Raw genomic sequence first — 19,530 nt, 5'->3', positions numbered from 1 at the left:
TGAAACAAAGAAAGAATTTCTTTAAAACTTGTCAGTGTGATTTATTATGTCCTAATATTTGCCTGTAGATATATATTTTGGAGTGCAAAATTAGCTTGGTGTGCTATTAGACTCTATCACATCACTAAGCATATTCTTACCCTTTTTATCTACTCTGTTTCCTCCTATGTTGCTGTACTAGTCCATTCTTTCTTTGTTATAAAGAAATGCCTGAAACTGGGATGTCTAATTGGCTGAAGTCTCTGCAGTCTCTACAGTAAGCATGATGCTGGCATCTGCTGAGCTACTAGGGAGGCCTCAGGAAGCTTACAGTCATGGTGGAAGATGAAGCAGGAGCTAACACATCATATGGTGAGAGCAGGAGCAAGAGAGAGAGAGTGAGCAAGGAGGTGCCACATACTTTTAAACAATCAGATCTGATGAGAACTCACTCGCTATCATGAGAACAGCACCAAGGAGATAGTACTAAACCATGCATGAGAAAACCACCCTTATGATCTAATCATTTCCCACCAGGACCCATCTCCAACACTGGAGATTACAATTCAACATGATATTTGGGCAGGTACACATATCCAAACTGTAACAGTTGCTGAAATCAACCTGGTGCAGTGGCATGTGCCAGCTACTCAGGAGGCTGAGGCAGAAGAATCACTTGAGCCCAGGTGCTCATGTCCAGCTGGAAGACAGTGAGGACCCATCTCTAAAAAATAAAATACACAACTTGCTATTTCTTTCTATTTTTGAACCTAAGTTAGATGACTTTAAGCACGCAGGCAAATCATTTCAGTTTTTTTTGATATTTTCAGCAACTTGCTTTTCTCTCACTAGAAAAAAAAATCACTTTAGGATAAAAAGAACATGTACCTGTTTATCCTCTTCCGGTCATTCTAGGACCATATTCTTGGTCCCTACCATCAGAGAAGGGAAGGGGGGCCTGCTTTGCTCAGATATACGCTTCTTCATATCAACATAAACATAAACTGTTTCTTGATAGCTATAGTACCTCAAAGTCTATGGGTCTTCTTATTTTACCTTTATTACACTCAAAGCAGATTCAAGGGTCCAGCCTCTGTGTTAGAGAACTAAATGGAAGATGTTAAGGTCAGCATGACTTAACATGACAATCAGGTCAACATGACCCTTTTCAGGACTAAGTGCTAATCCTGTGGCCAGCTCAAAGAATAATGCTGTCCCCCTCCCCACAGTTATTCCTTTCATCACATTTGTTACGAAGACAAACTGTTCTATTTAGAGTCAAGATTGCCTATTTAACGGGATGTGGAAAAAGAAATTATAAAGTGATTTAAAAAGTTCTTCCTCCCTACTCTCCATTCTCCACCATTACCCTGCCCAACTACATAAACATTAAAATCCAATCTTGCCCTCATTGTGAGACTTAGGAAGGCATGTTTCTATTGGCAACCAAGTTCCTTAACATCAGTGCACACTGACTAGAAAGGAATCAGGATTGACGAAAACACAAAGGTAAGATTTGTTCTAGATGATTTATTCTGCTGTAATTTCTTCCAAAAGCTCCCTATCCCCAAAACACACACCCCCCCTTTTTTTCCCTTAAATAAATAATGAGCTTTGGAAGTCCTTTAACCTGTTTTTCTTATAGACATCTTTCTAAAAGAAAATAGAGACAGTATATTCTGAAGTTTATATAAGTTCCAAAAAAGGAGTCACTCTGGTGCAGTTTCAACCCTCACCTACAGCAGGTTTCTTTATGGTGAGTATGACAAAGGGCAGGCTGTGCTGCAAAAATGCCAGCCATCTCTGTGTTCAGAAACCTTCTATCACTCTTCTTGATTTGACATGAAATATTAAACACCAGTTACCAGCAAAAACTTATTGAACACAGATGTCCACTATCACTTTCAAATTGCTAAAGTCAATTTAGGTTTATATATTTTCTTTGCTTCAGCATTCGCATGCAACACAAATGTTCTGTGACAGTAATGATTTCGCAATATAGCGTTTCAATTAGGAAAGCACGTTGTATATGTGTTTTCATTTTTAAAATGCCTATTTTTTTTTCATTTTGAAGCTCTGTGTCCCTCAATAATAATGGGACCCTGGATTGAAAAATAAATAAAAAGAAAGAGCTCCACCTACTGATTCATTTTACAAACGTTGTTTCTGTTCTACTTGAATTGAAAATGCTCTTTGGCACAACAGGGACCTTGTGAACATGTAACTCAAACTGTTTGGTTTGAAAAAAAAAAAAAAAGATACAGGACTTGCCCCCATGGAAAGGAATTGGTTAGAATGGAGCTCTGTCTGTCTCTGTGACTTAAAAGGCCCCCTCCCCATTTTCTGTGCCCCTCAGAAGACCTAATTAATAAGTCTGCTTCAGGTTTAGTGCTCCCCAGGGATATAGGTTAACTGTGGCATTCCCTTTTGCTGGGTTTAACAGAATTCTGGCGAGTCACACATTTTGCTCTACTACAATAATCGTATTCATGTCACTGGCTGCCCCTTCCTTCTGAAGGACTTGGTGGGCGCCTTTTGAAAGGATTTACAGGGCCATTTCTCCCACTGGTGAAGCTGGAATTGTTCAGTGCCTACCATACTACTTCCCCGCCCCCCCCAGCATCTAGACTCAAGTGATTTCATAGGGAAGTGAAGAAAAACATCCACTGGGAACCTGGGGTAACTTAAGGAGGCCAAGATTAGTTACTTGAGGAGGAACCGCCTGGGCCGGACACTGGGGGTGCTCGTTGGGAGCAGCAGCTGGAATGATGGCCTGTTGTGATGTCTGCCAGCTCTGGTCCTGCTAGCTCAGTTGCTCAAAAGCTTCCAGAACCATTTTTAATTTCTGCCTTGGAGCTACTTTTAAGGACGTGTCCCCAGGAGTCTCTCATTGTGTGCCAACCCACGCAGTTTTCTGGTTGTATCACATCAGACAGATGTGACTTATTGGGGGAATATTCTAACCTCTTGACAGGTCACAGTGTCCTGGGCCTTCCAGTTTGAACCCTGCTTCCTACATTATAGAATTTCTTTTAAGATGAACAAACCCTAGACTGTATTCGTCTCATACATTTGAGAAGTGACTATAGAAAATATTACCAATGGGCAACAAGATGATATCTAGAAACACACAATGGAGTGGTTTCAAGTCCCCTATCTTTGAACCTGTCTGCTCAGTCATGCATTCCATAGACATGATTAACTAACCATAGGACCCAGGTACTCAAAGTCTGAATTTAAACTGTTTATTCTTCCCCCAAATGATTCACACATCACCTATCACTGCAGAGTTGCCAAACTCTATGGTTTTCTTGTCACACATAAATTCAATAGCTGACCACAGCCAGGGACAGAGATTTCTTATAAATCAAATAACTACAAACATTAGAGAGAGAGGGAGGGGACTCACTGCCACATTTCAGTCAATCAAAAATATGTGTAATGAGAGTCTACTTTGTTTAAGATGCTGTGCTTGGTGCTATGAGAATATTTAATAAAATATGACTGGCCCTAACTTTGAAGCAAGGGAAATATCTACCTCACATTGGTGCTATGAGGATTATATGCAATTACCCAGCCCAGTGCCTAGCACATAGTTGGTGACAGGTAAATGGCCACTATTATCTTTTCTAGTAATGTTATATTTAGGCAATATTTTAAAAATAAAAGAGATGCCCAAAATGGAAGAGATAATGGATTACAAAATAGTTGACCAAGACACTGATTGTTTCGAGATCAGAAAAAAAAGGAAAATTCTTGGACTCGAAATAGGTTTGCTTCATGCAAATTATATTTTAGCCCTAATTACAATTTACCATTTTGGGAAGCTCAATAAGTTCCAGATGCTAGGCTGAGCTCTTGACAATTTCATTTCTTTTTGACTTTCACAACCAAATGATGTAGATATGATCACTCCTATTTTACAGATGAGAAAATGGGGCTCAGAGAAGCTTAGTCACAAAGGTCTGACACTGATGCACACGGTTTTTCCACCTAATTAAACTGTCTCCATCACAGAATTATAGTCTATTAGAGCTAGAAGGAAATGCAGAGGCCAGCTTCTCCTAATTGCTAACTTGACAGGTAAAGAAGGAGAGGTCCAGAGAAGAAAAGTGATTTGCACAAATTCACACATTTAGTGACATAACTGAAATTAGAAACCAAGGCTTTTGGTTCCAAGTTGGTGTCATTTTCAATATTTTCACATTTTTTTCCCAATGAATCTTAAATCAATAGCACTTATAAAATGCAAATATAAAAAGACTGTGCTGAGAAAAATCTTTGTGCTTCATGTCAATTTTATATTACCTGTCTTCTTGTCTGGGTAAATACTTAATGATTTCCTATTTCTGAGAAATCATTCTCTACCTCACAATCCACTCCATTTCACCAACAGCACACCCCCAACACTCACAATACACACGCCCTATTTTAATTCAGAAGGTAAAATGCAGGCTAAATTTATATCCCAGCATGTGGGGCTTCTTTTTAAGCCCAGGCTTAATTGAACCATTCCCTGCCCAAACTCACTTTTCTTCGGGATTTGGAGCTAATCTGTTTACTAAGAACTCAGCAACCTAGGACAAGTATGAAAAATATCTACTAACAGATATTAATAATTGATCACAGAATCCTTTTACCCTTCTCTCATGAATGGTCCCAAACTCAATCAGAATATCAGTCAATCAGATTGTCAAGTGAGATGAAAACTTTTTGTTCTCCCTAATCCTTTTCCTTGGTCTAAAATAATTTTACTGCTTTGTCCCTCTTTTGTTTCTGTTATAGTGCTCTACCATTTTCTAAAGTTTCCTTAAGCACAAAAGCAAATCCAAAAATCAGTAGTTGATTTGCTTTATCTTATCTTTCAGTTCTTGAATTCAATCCTTTTTTTACTTTTAGGAAAGTGCAAATGTTTGTCAGAAAGCAAACACCTGTGTAACCCTCAAGACTAGCAAATAAAATATTGTCAGTGCCCTTTGTGTTCCCTCTCAATCATGGCCTCTCAAAGTTACCATTACTGTGAATGGTAGGCAATTGCTTTTGTTTATACCATCTAAGCTGGCATTGTTAAACATTTCATTTTGTCCTGTTTTTGAACTAGATTTAAATTGAGTCTTACTATACATATACATATACACACACACACATAAACAGATGCACGCGTGCGCGCGTGCGCACACACACACATATATATGGCTTCTTGCACTCAACATTATTCCATGCACTCATGGATATTCCCCATGTTTAAAAATTCTACTATTAAAGACATTGAGTAGTTTTTAGTTTTGACTATGGTAAGAAACACTGCTATGAACATTTTTATGCGTATCTCCTAATATAAATATTTCGCATTATCTTAGGTATATATTAAAGAGTAGAATTACAAGGTCATAACCTACGTGTATTTTCAGCTTTAGTAGACACATTTTTTCCAAAGTGGTGTAGCAGTATACAACCTGATCTCCCTAATATTGATTAGTGGTATTTTAAAATTTAGGCTTTTTGTATAGGCGGTTTTCACTGGCAGTTTCCTCATTACTAATGAGGTTGAATATCTTTTCCTATATTCTGTGTCTTTACTCCATATTTGTCTATCATTCTGTGTGTGTGTGTGTGTATGTGTATGTGTGTGTGTATGTGTGTGTGTGTGTGTGTCTGTGTGTTTAGTGCCTTTTCAGTTGTCTTGTCCTTTTTTCTATTGGGTTGTCTGCCTCCTTGCTATTCACATATGGAGTTCTTTATATAATCAGGAAACAAGTTCTTTGCTGGCAATATGTGTTGAAAGTATGTTTTCCCTCTTAGTATTTTTGCCTTTTCACTTTTTTATTTTTATATATTTATTTATTTTTCTGAGACAGAGCCTCGCTCTGTCTCCCAGGCTGGAGCGCGGTGGCACAATTTCAGCTGGCCGAAATTTCTGCCTGTTGGGTTCAAGCAATTCTCCTGCCTCAGCCTTCTGTGTAGCTGGGACTACAAGCATGCACCACCATGCCTGGGTAAGTTTTGTATTTTTAGTAGAGATGGGGTTTCGGATGTTGACCAGGCTGGTCTCAAACTCCTGATCTCAGGTGATCTGCCCGCCTCGGCCTCCCAAAGTGTTGGGATTACAGGCGTGAGCCACCACACCTGGCCCCCTTTCACTTTTTTAATGGTATGTTTCAATGAACAGAAATGTCCAGTTTTTATACATGAGCTGATTTATCAATCTTTCTCTTAAAGTTAATAATTTTGCTTCCCATTTAATAAATTTTTGGCCTGTAGAGATATTATGACTATATATTACTATATTATCTCTTAGATGCTTTGTTATTTTCCTTTGCACATTTAAATTTTTGATACATATGGAATTGATGTTTGGGTATTATGTAAAGCAGGGATCAAGCTTCTGTCATTTGTCTCTTTGCATTGTAAGTTTTCCCAGTACATTGTTAAAAACACCACCACACCACCATATCCCTAATATTATAGTACCACTACTGTTGTAAATCACTTGTCTCTCTCTCTGTGTATGTGTATGTGTGTGTGTGTGTGTGTGTGTGTGTGTATCAGTCTGTGGATGGGTTATTGATCGTATTAATTTGATTATTTATATCTTTATAAACCAACACCATGCCCTTTCAATTACTGTAGCATTTTAAGTTTTGACATACAGTAGAGCAATGCCAACCATTAATGGTTAGTTAAGGTGGAGATGAGTCTGCAGAAAATACAAAGAAAGAACATCAGAGAAAGAATGAAATATCCAGGGCTCAATCCTTGGACCACTTCTCTTTTATGCCTACACATTTTCTAGGTCATCTCATCTAGTCTCATGGTTTGAAATGTCATCTGTATACTAATGGATCAAAACTTTATTCTGGACTCAACTCTCCCAGAGCCTAAATAGCCACTTGGAAATCCAAGAGTCATCTCAAATTTAACATGTCTCAAACTGCCTCCTCATGTCTACCTCTCTCTAATAAATTTTTAGCTCTTTTGCAGTCATTTCCATCTCAGTTAAATAACAATTCAATTATTCCATAAATCTTGGTGTCATTTTAAACTCTCTCTTTCTCACAGTCCACACCCATTGCATCAGCAACTTCTTTTTGTTGTGCATGAAATTATATCCCAAATTAATGACTTCTTCCTACTCCTACTGCTGACACTGTGGTCTAAACCACCATTTTCTTTTGCAGCTTCTAGCTGGTCTCTCTGCCTCTGCCTGGAGAGAAGTCTCCCATAATCTATTCTCTACGCAGAAAACCTAATTATTATTGCATTATTGTTCCTTTTGAAAATAGCTTAATGAATTTTACTTAGAGTAAAAGCCAAAATACTCATTATGTTAAACAACCACCTAAATAATCTGATTCTCTGATATCTCTTTGATTTCATGTATTAACATTGGTCCTCTTACTCTCTTATTTCCAGCTACCTTGGCCTCAGACATTCCACACATGTTCCCTTCTTGGTGCTTTCACTTGAGTTGTTCCCTCTGCCTGGAACATCATCAGTTGTCTCCCTGCAGATAGCTATGTATCTGAATTCCTTATTCTGTTTTGTCCTTTACTCCAAAGTTATCTTCTCAGTGAGACCATTCCTGGATACTCTATCTAAAATTTCACAGTCTGACATCCTTTCATATTTATTTCTATGCCCTATTTTTCTCCCAAACACTTGTAACATTTAACATATTCTCTAACATGCATATTTTACTTATTTATAATACTTATGACCAGGAGGGGAATATGGTAAACGTCCACATAAGTGAGTTTATGAATCTGGTTGGTTGAGGAGTCCATAATCTACTCGATAGAATGTGCCTAGATGCTGCTACATAGCGTCTCCAAAAGGCTTGGCTGGGAAGACCGAATTTCTTTGAACTAGGTTTTGAAAGAATTATTCCTGATTGTTCACTTCTGTGCTTTATGAACATATTTGGACACTTTGTCTTTTAAATATAGTTGAAAGTGGGGAAGATGAAGAGGTAGAACAGGGACAAGAAGAGAAAAATATGCATATGCAAGTCCAATGTAAGCTCACTTGAGCTTAAAAATTCTTGGCAATTTAAGAAGTAGTTGAAAGTTATATCTATAGATTTAGTTATGATGGTGTCAGTGCAAATGTAGTAAAGCCTGAAATCTGATTGGCTTTATAAAAGGCCCAGATAGTTAATTCCAGGTCGCTCGCAGTAAATATAAGTTACAGTGTTGTTAGAAAATATTAGCACTATCCAAGCACTACCACTCTCCTATGAGGCACTCAATGAGTGAGGTGACTTTCTAGATGAACAAATGGACATTTTGGATTCAAAGACTGTCTGTTACGGATTAAGTAATGTCTCCCCACCAAAGATGTTGAAAGTTTTATCCCATTACCTGTGACTGTGACCTTTATTTGGGAATTGGGTCTTTGCAGGTGATCAAGTTAAGAGAGGGTCATTAGAGTAGAGCCTAATCCAATGTGACTGGTATCTTTATAAAAAGGAAATTTGGACACAGACTGACATGCACATGGGAGAATGCCATATGAAGATGAAAACAGTGATCAGGGTGATGAATCTACAAGCCAAGGAATGTCAAAGATTGCCAGCGAACCACAAGAAGTGAGGCAAGAGGCATGGAACAGACTCTTTCTCACAGCCCTCAGAAAGAACCAACCCTGCCAACACTTTGATCTCATACTTCTATCCTCCAGAACGGTGAGACAATAAATTTCTGGTGTTTAAGTCACCCAGTTTGTGTTACTTTGTTATGGCAGCCCTAGGAAACTGATACAGTCCCTATTCTATTATAGGACAACTTGAGTAAATAACATTTGATGTGACTATGTTCAAAGGAAAATAATTTTCATCAAGTAAGATTGCCAAGCATTGAAGAGTCATTATTTTAAAATAAACTTTCTTTTGTAGAACAGTTTTAGATTTAGATAAAGATTGCAGGCTGGACACGATGGAGTGCACCATTGCACTCCAGCCGGGTCAACAGGGCAAGACTCTGTCTCAAAAAACGAAAAAAACTTGCAGAGATACTACAGAGAATTCCCATGTCCCCCCAACCACATAAACACATACATTCGCCTATTATTACCATCTTACATTAGTATGGTATATTTGTTATGACTAATGAACAAATATTGACACATTATTATTTACCCTTATGAATGGATTAGTGCCTTCAGAGCTGCAGGCAAGTAGTTTAGGCTCTTTTTGCTCTTTTGCTCTTCTAAGAGCATGGCATTCCTCACCTCCAGAGAGTGCAGCATCTTGGAAGCAGAGAGCAGTCTTCGCCCAGCATGCAACCTGCTGGTGGCTTTAATCTTGGACTTACTAGCCTCCAGAACTGTGTGAAATAAATATTTTGTTACACCAGCACAAATGGACCAAGATACCATGTTACATTTAGTTGTCATGTCTTTTTAAGCTCCTTTTGGCTATGACAGTTCTTGACTTTTCTTGGTTTTGATGACCTTCACCATTTAAAGGAGTACTGATCAGGTATTCTGCAGAATGACTCTCTATTGTGATTTGGCTGTTGTTTTTCTCGTGATTAAACTGAGGATGAGTCTTTTGGGAACAATCACGGAAGTATGTTACCCTTTTCATCACATTGTATAAAGGGTACATACTATCAACATGCTGACATAATTGTTGATGTTATTCTTGATCACCTAGCTGAAGGAATATTTATGAGAGTTATTCACTGTAAAGTTACTCTCTTCATTCCCTCTTTCCATACTGTATTATTTGGAAAGATGTCACAATGAGCAGCTCATACTTCAGTAATGGAAAGTTATGCTTCACTTCATTTAGGGTGGAGAATATACATAAATTATTTAGAATTTATCTGAATGATAAATTTATCTCTTTTAGTCCACTTATTTATTTATTTAACAATGTCTTATATCAGTGTAGACTCATGGATGAACATTCATGAGTATATTACATAGCATTATTATAGTTCAGTATATTATAGTTTGAATATATTATAGTTCGGTCATAATTCAACACTGGTGATTTTATTGTTGAAATTGTTACACCTTTAGTCATTGGAAATCCTTTCAGTTGCCTTCTGTGTTCTTTTGACTATTAAAATTATCTCTTTCTTCTTGAATGAACTTATCTCTTTCTTCTTTAGTTTTTGCCTTTCAAAAAAAACGGTCCATTGAATCTAAGTTATCAAATTTGTGGGCATAGAGTTGTTTGTAGTATTTTTTCATTATTCTTTTAATGTCAGTAGGAACAGTAGTAGTTGTGACCCCTCTTTCATTTCTCATATTGTTAATTTTTGTCTTTTTTTCTTGATTAGATTACTAAAAGGTATAGCAAAGTTATTGATCATTTCAAACATTTATGCCCTAATTTCTATTATTTCATTCTATTTGCTTTAGGCTTAAATTGCTCTTTCAGTATTTTCCTAAGTCAGAAGTTTGATTATTTATTTGGGATCCTTCTTTTTTTCTAATTATTTGCATTTTATGCCATAAATGTCACTCTAGGCCGGGCACTGTGGCTCACACCTGTAATCCTAGCACTTTGGGAGGCTGAGGCGAGTGGATCACTTGTTGCCCAGGCGAGACCAGCCTGGGCAACATGGCAAAATCCCATCTCTACAAAAATTACAAAAAATAGTCAGGCATGATAGTGGGCACCTGTAATCTCAGCTACTCAGGAAGCTGTGGTGAGAAGATCATCTGAGCCTGGGAGGTCAAGATTATGGTGAGCTGTGATCATGCCACTGTATTCCAGCCTGGGTGACAGAGTGAGACCCTGTTTAAAATAAATCAATAAATCAATAAAGTCATTCTAAGCACTGCTTGTTTTGTATCCCATCCTTTTTAATATTTTATTTTCATTTTTATTCAGTTCAGGATATTTTTTATTGCCCTTAAGACTTCTTTGACCTATGTGTTATTTAAAAGTGTGTTGTTTAATTTCCAAATACATTGGCATTTTCCATCTGTCTTTCTTTTATTGATTTCTAGCTTAATTCCACTGTGATCTCAGAGCATCCTTATATGATTTCTGTTATTTTAAATTTATTAAGATGTGTTTTGTAACACAGAATATGGTCTATCTTGGTGAATTTTCCAAGTAAGCTTGAAAAGAATGTTTATTCTGCTGCTGTTGGATGAAGTATTCTATCAATGTCAATTAGATGCAGTTGATTGATGCTGCTGTTCAAGTTAACTATGTCCTTACTTTCTGGCCTGTTTGATTTATCAATTACTGAAAGTGGTGTGGTGAAGTCTTCTATTATAAGAGTAGATTGTCTATTTCTCCTTGCAGTTCCATAAATTTTTGCCACGTGTATTTTTATACTCTGTTGTTAATTGTATACACATCAAAGATTGTTATATCTTATTGGAAAATCAACCCCTTTACCATTATTTAAGGCCTTTCTTTATCTCTGACATGTTTTCTTGTTCTGAAGTCTGCTTAGTTTGAAATTAGTATAGCGACTTCAGCATTCTTTTGATTAGTGTAATGACATATCTTTCTCCATCTCTTTAGTTTTAACCAATCTGTGCCATTATATTTAAAGTGGCTTTCCTGTAGAAAACATATGGTAGTGTTTGCAAAAAAATCCACTCTGACAATCTCTGTCCTTTAAGTGGTGTATTCAGATAATTCATATTTATTTATTTATTTTAATTTTTGCTTTTTTTGGGTAACTTTTATTTTAAATTCAGAGGGTGCATGTGCAGGTTTGTTATCTGAGTATATTGTGTGATGCTGAGGTTTGGGGTAAAAATGATCCCATCACCTGGGTACTAAGCATAGTACCCAAGAGCCTTACAACTCTCATCCGCCGTTTCCCATCTAGTAGTCCCTGGTCTACTGTTACCATCTTTATGTCCATGAGTACCCAAAGTTTAACTCCCATTTATAAGTGAGAATGTGCAGCATTTCAGATCATTTACATTTAAAGAGAGTATTGATGAAGCTAGATTAATATCTACCATGTTGTAACTGTCTTCTATTATTTGTATTATTGTTATTTGTTCCCACTCATTTTATTTTGTGCTTTCTCTAATTTAATTGAGAATTTTATTTAGCTCCATTTTATCTCCTCTCTTTTCTTGAAAAAAAAAGTCAGCGGTTACCCTAGAGTTTGCAATATATATTTTTAATGACTCTAAGTTTAACATAAAATAGTACTCTACCATTTCACTTGTAGGGGAAGTATCTTGTAAGAGATTATTCCCAATTCCTCTTCCCATTTTCAATGACATTGCTATCATTCATTTCACTTATTTATATGCTATAATCATTCAGTAATTTATTACTATAATTGCTTTAAACAATTATCTTTTAGATAAATTAAGGATAAGAAAGATAAAAGATTTTATCTTACCTTCATTTATTTCTCCTCCAGTGTTTTTCCTTTATTGATGTAGTTCCAAGTTTCTGGACCAATGTAATTTTCCTTTTTATTTGTCTGAGAATGTGCTTATGTCTCCCTCACTTTTGAAGAATGATTCTGGTGGATACAGGATTCAAAGTCGGTGGTTTTATTTTTTCAAAACTTTATAAATATTTCACTCCACTCTATTCTTGTTTGCATGGTTTCTGATAAAAAGTGCATTATAATTCTTATCCTTGCTCCTCTCTAAGCAAGGGTATATTTCCCCCCTCTGGCTTCTTTTTCTGTATTTTTTTAATAGAGTATTGCTCTGTTGCCTAGGTTGGAGTACAATGGCCCGATAATAGCTCATTACAACCTCCAGCCCCCGGGTTCAAGTGATTTTCATGCCTCAGCCTCCCGAGTAGCTGAGATTACGGCATGCACCACCACGCCTGGCTAATTTATGTATTTTTAGTAGAGATGGGGTTTCACCATGTTGGCCAGGCTAGTCTTGAACTCTGGCATCAAGTGATCTGCCAGCCTCGACCTCCCAAAGTGCTGGGATTATAGGCGTGAGCCACAGTACCTGGCCCCCTCTGGCTTCTTTCAAGATTTTCTTCTTGTCCTCAGTTTTTTACAGCTCAAATATAATATATAAAGTTATATATTTGCTGTTATTTATCCTGCTTAGTGTTCTCTAAACTGTGTCTGCCATTCATTTTGTAAAAGTTTCAGCGATTTTTACTTCAAATATTTCTTCACTTAAGCTTCTTTTTTTCCCCTTCTGGTATTAAAATTACCTATACATTATACCTTTTAAAATTGTTTCACAGTATTTGGATGTTCTTTTCTAACTTATTTTTCTATCTTCAAGTTCACTGATTCTTTTCTCAGCTGTGCTTGGTGTGTTCACGAGTTCATCAAAGGCATTCTTCATTTCTGTTAGTGTTTCTGCTTTCTAGGATTTCCTTTTGATGATTTCTTAGGGTTTTATCCCTCTGCTTGCTTTATCCATGTGTTTCTGAACGTTGTCAACTTTTTGCATTATAGCCCTTTTGTATTATTTATAGTTGTTTTAAAGTTCTCTGTCTGGTACAGGTTGAGCATTCCAAATCTGAAAATTCAAAATACCCCAAAATTCAAATCTTTTGAGTGCTGATATGATGTTCAAAGGAAATGCTCATTGGAGCATTTTAGATCTTTAATTTTCAGATTTGGGATGCTTAACTGGTAAACATAGTGCAAATATTCCAAAATCTAAAAATATTTCTGCCCTAAGCATTTTGGTTAAGGATATTCAAAAATCTATGCCATACTCGAGTCAGATTTTTGATGTTTTTCTTGTCTGTTCAGATTGTACTTTTTCCTGCCTTTCAGCATGACTTGTAATGTTTCTTTTAAAAAAAAAAAAAAAAAAAAAAAAAAAAAGGTGTGTCAGGTAATGGAAAGTAAGGTGAGTATGTTTTAGTGTGAGGATTTATATTAGTCCAGCTAGGAGTTGGGCTTTATTTAATATTTGCTATGGCTGTGCGTTCCAGAGGCTTAAAACTTTTATAGTGTCGTTTTTTTGTCTCCTCTATTTTCTTTGGACTTTTCTTAAGAAATTCTTTGATAGAGTCTGCATCTTGCAGTTATTTCAGCTATAACCCACTGTTATTAAACAGAGTCCTGTTGGTATGGTTGTAAAATACTGAAGAGGGGAAGCTTTCTATAATCTTATGATTACATTTCGGTTCTTTTAGTGGGCCCGTATCCCTGGCCTGTGTCCTTCACAACTGTTTCTTAGCTTTTCACATCCCTTAAGTGACACAGGAAGGCTGGGGATAAGGGGGTAGGCTAGGAGCAGGGGGTAGGCTGGGTTGGAGTCAGGAAAATGCTTTTCCCTCAGGTGATTTTGGCAGAGGTTTTGGCAGACTATTTTCATCCGAAAAGTAGGCTTTTGTTATGGAGAACACTCAGAGCATATTTCACGATGATTACTTTTCACCTCAAATTCCCAGAACCACAAAGTGATCTTTCTTGGCTCTTTACCATGAGAACCTGGTGGAATTCCTAGAGGTCAAACCCACTACAGTGTTGAGGCCCTCACAGGACAGTGATTGCCCCAGGAGAGAGAAGCTAGCAGCCATAGTTTAAATACAAACACTCCTTGACTTACAATGAGTTGAGCTCTATTGTAAGTTGAAGATATCATAAGTCAAAGATGTATTTAACACACCTAATCTACCAGATGTCATAGATTAGCTTAGCCTACCTTAAACATGCTCAGAATACTTCCATTACCCTACATTATGGGAAAAATCTAACACAAAACCATAACAGAAGTACTGTTCACACTGAATGCATATCACTTTTGCACCATTGTAAAGTCAAAAAATTGCATATTGAACCATCATAAGTTGGGGACTATCTGTATTCCTAAGGGTAAATTCAGTGGAAAATAGAGTTTCAATCCCCACCAGGACTCAGACAAAGCCCCTAGGTTGATCTGTTCTAGAAATTACAACTCTGTCTCAGGAACATAATTGGGCAATTGTTCTATTATGTGGTATGGGTTTGGTGCCCTATTCTAAGATATTCGTATTTAATTTGCAGATATCTTTCACAAGCTATCATGCATAATTAAAGATTCAAATCATATCAAAATGTGAAAGCCATCATTTAAAATTTCATAAATCTGTACAAGTAACATCTATTGTTATTTGGTATTACCTACTCCATGATCTTTGAATACAAATAAAGACTCAATGCAAATAAAGATTCATTTCTTTTATTTCTCAATCCTTACCATTCTTCCCTTACCAGATTAATTCTTAGAAGCAATGATCCATCTTTTCTTCTTGAAACTCTCTCTTTCTTGCTGCTGTTGTTTTAATAGGTGTTATATTTTAGAGCAGTTCACAGAGAAATTTAGTGAAAGGTACAGAGTTCCCATATACTCCTTGCCCCTACACGTACATAGTCTCTCCTACTATCATCATCCCACATCAGAATGGTTCATTTGTTACAACTGATCAACTTACATTAATACATCATCAGTCTTTATCTATAGTTTACATTAGGGTTCACTCCTAGTATACATTTTATGGATTTCACAGATGTAGGATGACATGTATCCATTAATATAATATCATAAAGAATAAAGAATAGTTCCACTGGCCTAAAAAGTACTCCTCTAATTCATCCCTCCTTCCCCACATTCCCCGACAACCACTGATTTTTTTACTGCCTCCATAGTTTTGCTTTTTCCAGAATGTCATGTAGTTGTAATCATACAATATTTAGGGTTTTCAGACTGGCTTCTTCCACTCAGTAATATGCATTTCGGGTTTCTCCATGTGTTTTAATGGCTTGATGGTTCATTTCTTTTAGTGTTCAATGATATTCTATTATGAAAATGTACCACCATTTACTTATTCCTTCACTCTACTGAAGGTATCTTGTTTGCTTCCTAGTTTTGGCAATTATGGATAAAGCTGCTATAAATATCTGTGTGAAGCTTTTTGTGTGGATGTAAGTTTTCAACGTTTTGGGTAAATACCAAGAAACTCACTTGCTGGGTCATATGGTAAGACTACTATAGCTTTATTGTAAGTCTTAGAGTTGGGTATTACTAGTCCTTCAACTTTGTTCTCTTTCAACATTGTGTTGGCAAGTCTCTTGTTGTCTCTCCACATAAACTTTAGACATAGTTTACCAAAATTCACAGAATGATTTGCTGGAATTTTGACTGGGATTACACTGAATATAGATCAAGGCAGGAAGAACATCTTGACAATATTATATTTTTCTTAATGAATGTGGAATATCCATTTATTTAATTCATTGATTTCTTTCAGCAGGATATTTTATGTTTCATCATATAGATCTTGTACAAAATGTTGTTGGATTTATTCCTAAGTGCATACCTAAGGTATATTTAAGGCATAACTTGTTTTATTGTGTTTCACTTTATTGCACTTCACAGATACTGTATTTTTTACAGTTAAATATTCATCCAATCTTGCATCAAGCACGTCTATTGGTGCCATTTTTGCAACAGCATGTGCTCACTTCACGTCTCTCTGTCATGTTTTGGTAATGTTCACAATATCTCAAACTTTTTCATTATTATTATGTCTGTTTTCGTTATCTGTGATCTGTGATCTTTAATGTTACTATTGTGATTGTTTTGGTGTGCCACAAACTGTTCATATGAGATGGTTAACTTAATCAATGAATGTTGTGTGTGTTCTGACTGCCCCATCATCCAGCCATTTCCCTGTCTCTCTCCCTTGTCTTGGCCTCTCTATGCCCTGAAACACAAAAATATTAAAATTAGGTCAATAAATAACCCTACAATGGCCTGTAAGAATTCAAGTGAAAGGGAGAGTCACATGTTTCTCACTTATTTTTTTTTTAACTTTTAAGTTTGGGGTATATGTGCAGATTTGTTACATAGGCAAACTTGTATCATGGTGACTTTTGTACAGATTTTTTCATCATCCATGTAGTAAGCTTTCTCACTTTAAATCAAAAACTAGAAATGATTAAGTTTGGTGAGGAAAGCATGTCAGAAGCTAAGGTAGGCCAAAAGCAAGGGCTCTTCTGGAAAAGATTCAATTGTCCACAATTTTCCTTTGCATTGTGAACTCTCTTTAATTCTATAAAGATTGAGAGAGGTAAGGAAGCTACAGAGGAAATGTGTGAAGCAAGCAGAAGTTTGTTCATGAGGTTTAAGGAAAGAAGTTCTCTCCATAACATAATGGTGGAGGGTGAAGCTTCAAATGCTGATGTAGAAGTGACAGCAAGTTATCCAGAAGATCTAGCTAAAATAATTGATGAAGGTGGCTACACAGAAGAACATATTTTCAATGTAGACAAAATAGTCTTATATTGGAAGAAGATGTCATCTAAGACTTTCATAGATAGACAGAAGTAAGTGCCTGGTTTCAAAGCTTCAAAACATAGGCTGACTCTCTTGTTAGGGGCTAATGCCATTGGTGACTTTAAGTTGAAGTCAATGCTCATTTACCATTTTAAAAATCCTAGGGCTCTTAACAATCATTCCCAATCTATTTTGCTTGTGCCCTATAAATGGAACAACCAAGACTGAATGAGAGAGCATGTCTGTTTACTGCATGGTTTATTGAATATTTTAAGACCACTGTTGAGACCTACTGCTCAGAAAGAAAAGATTCCTCTCAAAATATTATTATTCATTGAAAACACACCTGGTCACCCAAGAGCTCTGATGGAGATGCACAGGAGATTAATGTTGTTTTCATGCTTGTTAACACAGCATCCATTCTGCAGTTCATGGATCAAGAAGCAGTTTTGACTTTCAAGTCTTATTATTTAACAAATACATTTCATAAAGCTATAGTTTGCATAGATAGTGATTTCTCTGATGGATGTGTGAAAAGTAAATTGAAAACCTTCTGGAAAAGATTTACTGTTCTCGATGCCATTAAGAACATTTATAATTCATGAAAGACGTCAGCATATTAATATAAACAGGAGTTGGGAAGAAATTGATTTCAACAAACCATGGATGACTTTGAGAAGTTCAAGACCTCAATGGAGGAAGTAACTGCAGATGTGGTAGAAATAACAAGAGAACTAGAATTAGGAGTGGAGCCTAGAGATGTGACTGAATTGCTGTAATCTCAAGATAAAACTTGAATGGGTGAGAAGTTGCTTTTTATAGATGACAAGGAAAGTGATTTCTTGAGGTGAGATCTATTCCTACTGAGGATTCTTTGAACATTGTTGAAATTACAAGACAGGATTCAGAATATTACATAAACATAATTAATAAAGGAACAGCAAGGTTTGAGAGCATTGACTCCAATTCTTAAGGAAATTCTATGGGGGGTAAAATATCATTAAATAGCATCTCACATTACAGAGAAATCTTTGGTGAGTAAAAGAGTCAATCAAGGCAGCAAACTTCATTGTTGTATCATTTTAAGTAATTGTCATATCCATCCCAATCTTTTCTAAACATTACTTGGATCAGTCCACAACCATCAACTTCGAGGCAAGATTCTCCACAAGCAAAAAGATTATGACTTACTGAAGTGTCAGATGACTGTTAGCATTTGGAAGCAACACTGTATTTTTAAATTAAGGGACATATATTGCTTTTTAGACATAATGCTATTGCATACTTAATAGACTACATATAATGTAAACATAACTTTTGTATGCATTGGGAAACTAAAACATTTGTGTGACTTGCTTTATTGCAATATTTGCTTTATTGCAGTGGTCTTTACCTGAACCCTCAATATCAAGATGTTGAGATATTTTATTTTTTAGGGTGCTAATGTAAATGGTATTGTGTTGTTAATTTCAAATTACACTTACTCATTGCTGATGTATAAGAAAGTGATAGACTTCCGTATATCAGTCTTGTATCCTGAAACCTTTTAATATTTGCTTATTAGTACCAGGAGGTTTTTTGTTGGCTCTTTCAGGTTTTCTACATAGACAATTATGTCACTTGTGAATAAAGACAGCTTCATTTCTACCTCCCTCTTGGTTTTGAGACCTCTTTCTCTTGGTTTTGTCCTTTTGTCTTCTTGATCTCTTCTCTTAGCAAAATTTATTGTCTAGAACATATGTAATTCATCTACAGTAGTAATGCTCTCTCTACCAAGATTTCTTTCCTATGCACTCAACTTAGTCATGTATTGACTTCCAATTAAAAAAGCCTGAAACCCACATGGGTATTACAAAGAATCTTAGATCATTTTATCTTGCTTTCATACATTTAACTTATATACAATATGAAAAAGAATTTATTCAAACCATAGCCAAGAGTGTTTCTGATTAAAAAATAAAATTTTTAAAACTCATTTTCAGATATCAATGGTAATTCAACATATTTTATGGCTCCAAGTAATCAATGAAATAATCTGGATTATAATTACCTGGAATAGGCTAGGCACAGTGGCTCATGCCTATAATCCTAGTACTTTGGGAGGCTGAGGTGGGCGGATTGCCTGAGCTCAGGAGTTTGAGACCAGCCTGGGCAACACAGTGAAACCCTGTGTCTACTAAAAATACAAACAAAACAAAACAAAACAAAACAAAAAATTAGCCGGGCATGGCAGCATGCACCTGTAGTCCCAGCTACTCAGGAGGCTGAGCCAGGAGAATTGCTTGAACCTGTGAGACGGAGGTTACAGTGAGCAGAGATCACGCCACTGCACTCCAGCCTGAGTGATGGAGCAAG

At 36.4% G+C, this 19,530-nt stretch overlaps 1 protein-coding gene across 2 annotated transcripts in view; it reads right to left on the bottom strand.

Annotated features, from left to right (window-relative positions):
• The window catches only part of LOC105466047 (putative EGF-like and EMI domain-containing protein 1), a 193,676-nt gene that overhangs the window by 19,700 nt on the left and 154,446 nt on the right, over positions 1-19,530 (bottom strand). For both annotated transcript variants that reach the window (XR_011619881.1, XR_011619883.1), the window contains 3 exons: positions 12,318-12,443; positions 10,612-10,729; positions 9,116-9,302 (listed from right to left, as the gene is read on the bottom strand). The gene's annotated coding sequence lies outside the window, so the exon portion shown is untranslated. The remainder of the gene's footprint in view (positions 1-9,115; positions 9,303-10,611; positions 10,730-12,317; positions 12,444-19,530) is intronic.

This window comes from Macaca nemestrina, chromosome 2 (assembly GCF_043159975.1).
Source record: "Macaca nemestrina isolate mMacNem1 chromosome 2, mMacNem.hap1, whole genome shotgun sequence".
Classification (NCBI taxonomy): Eukaryota; Metazoa; Chordata; class Mammalia; order Primates; family Cercopithecidae; genus Macaca; species Macaca nemestrina.
Note: the sequence above shows the minus strand (reverse complement) of the source record. Positions and strands in the feature narration are given on the sequence as shown.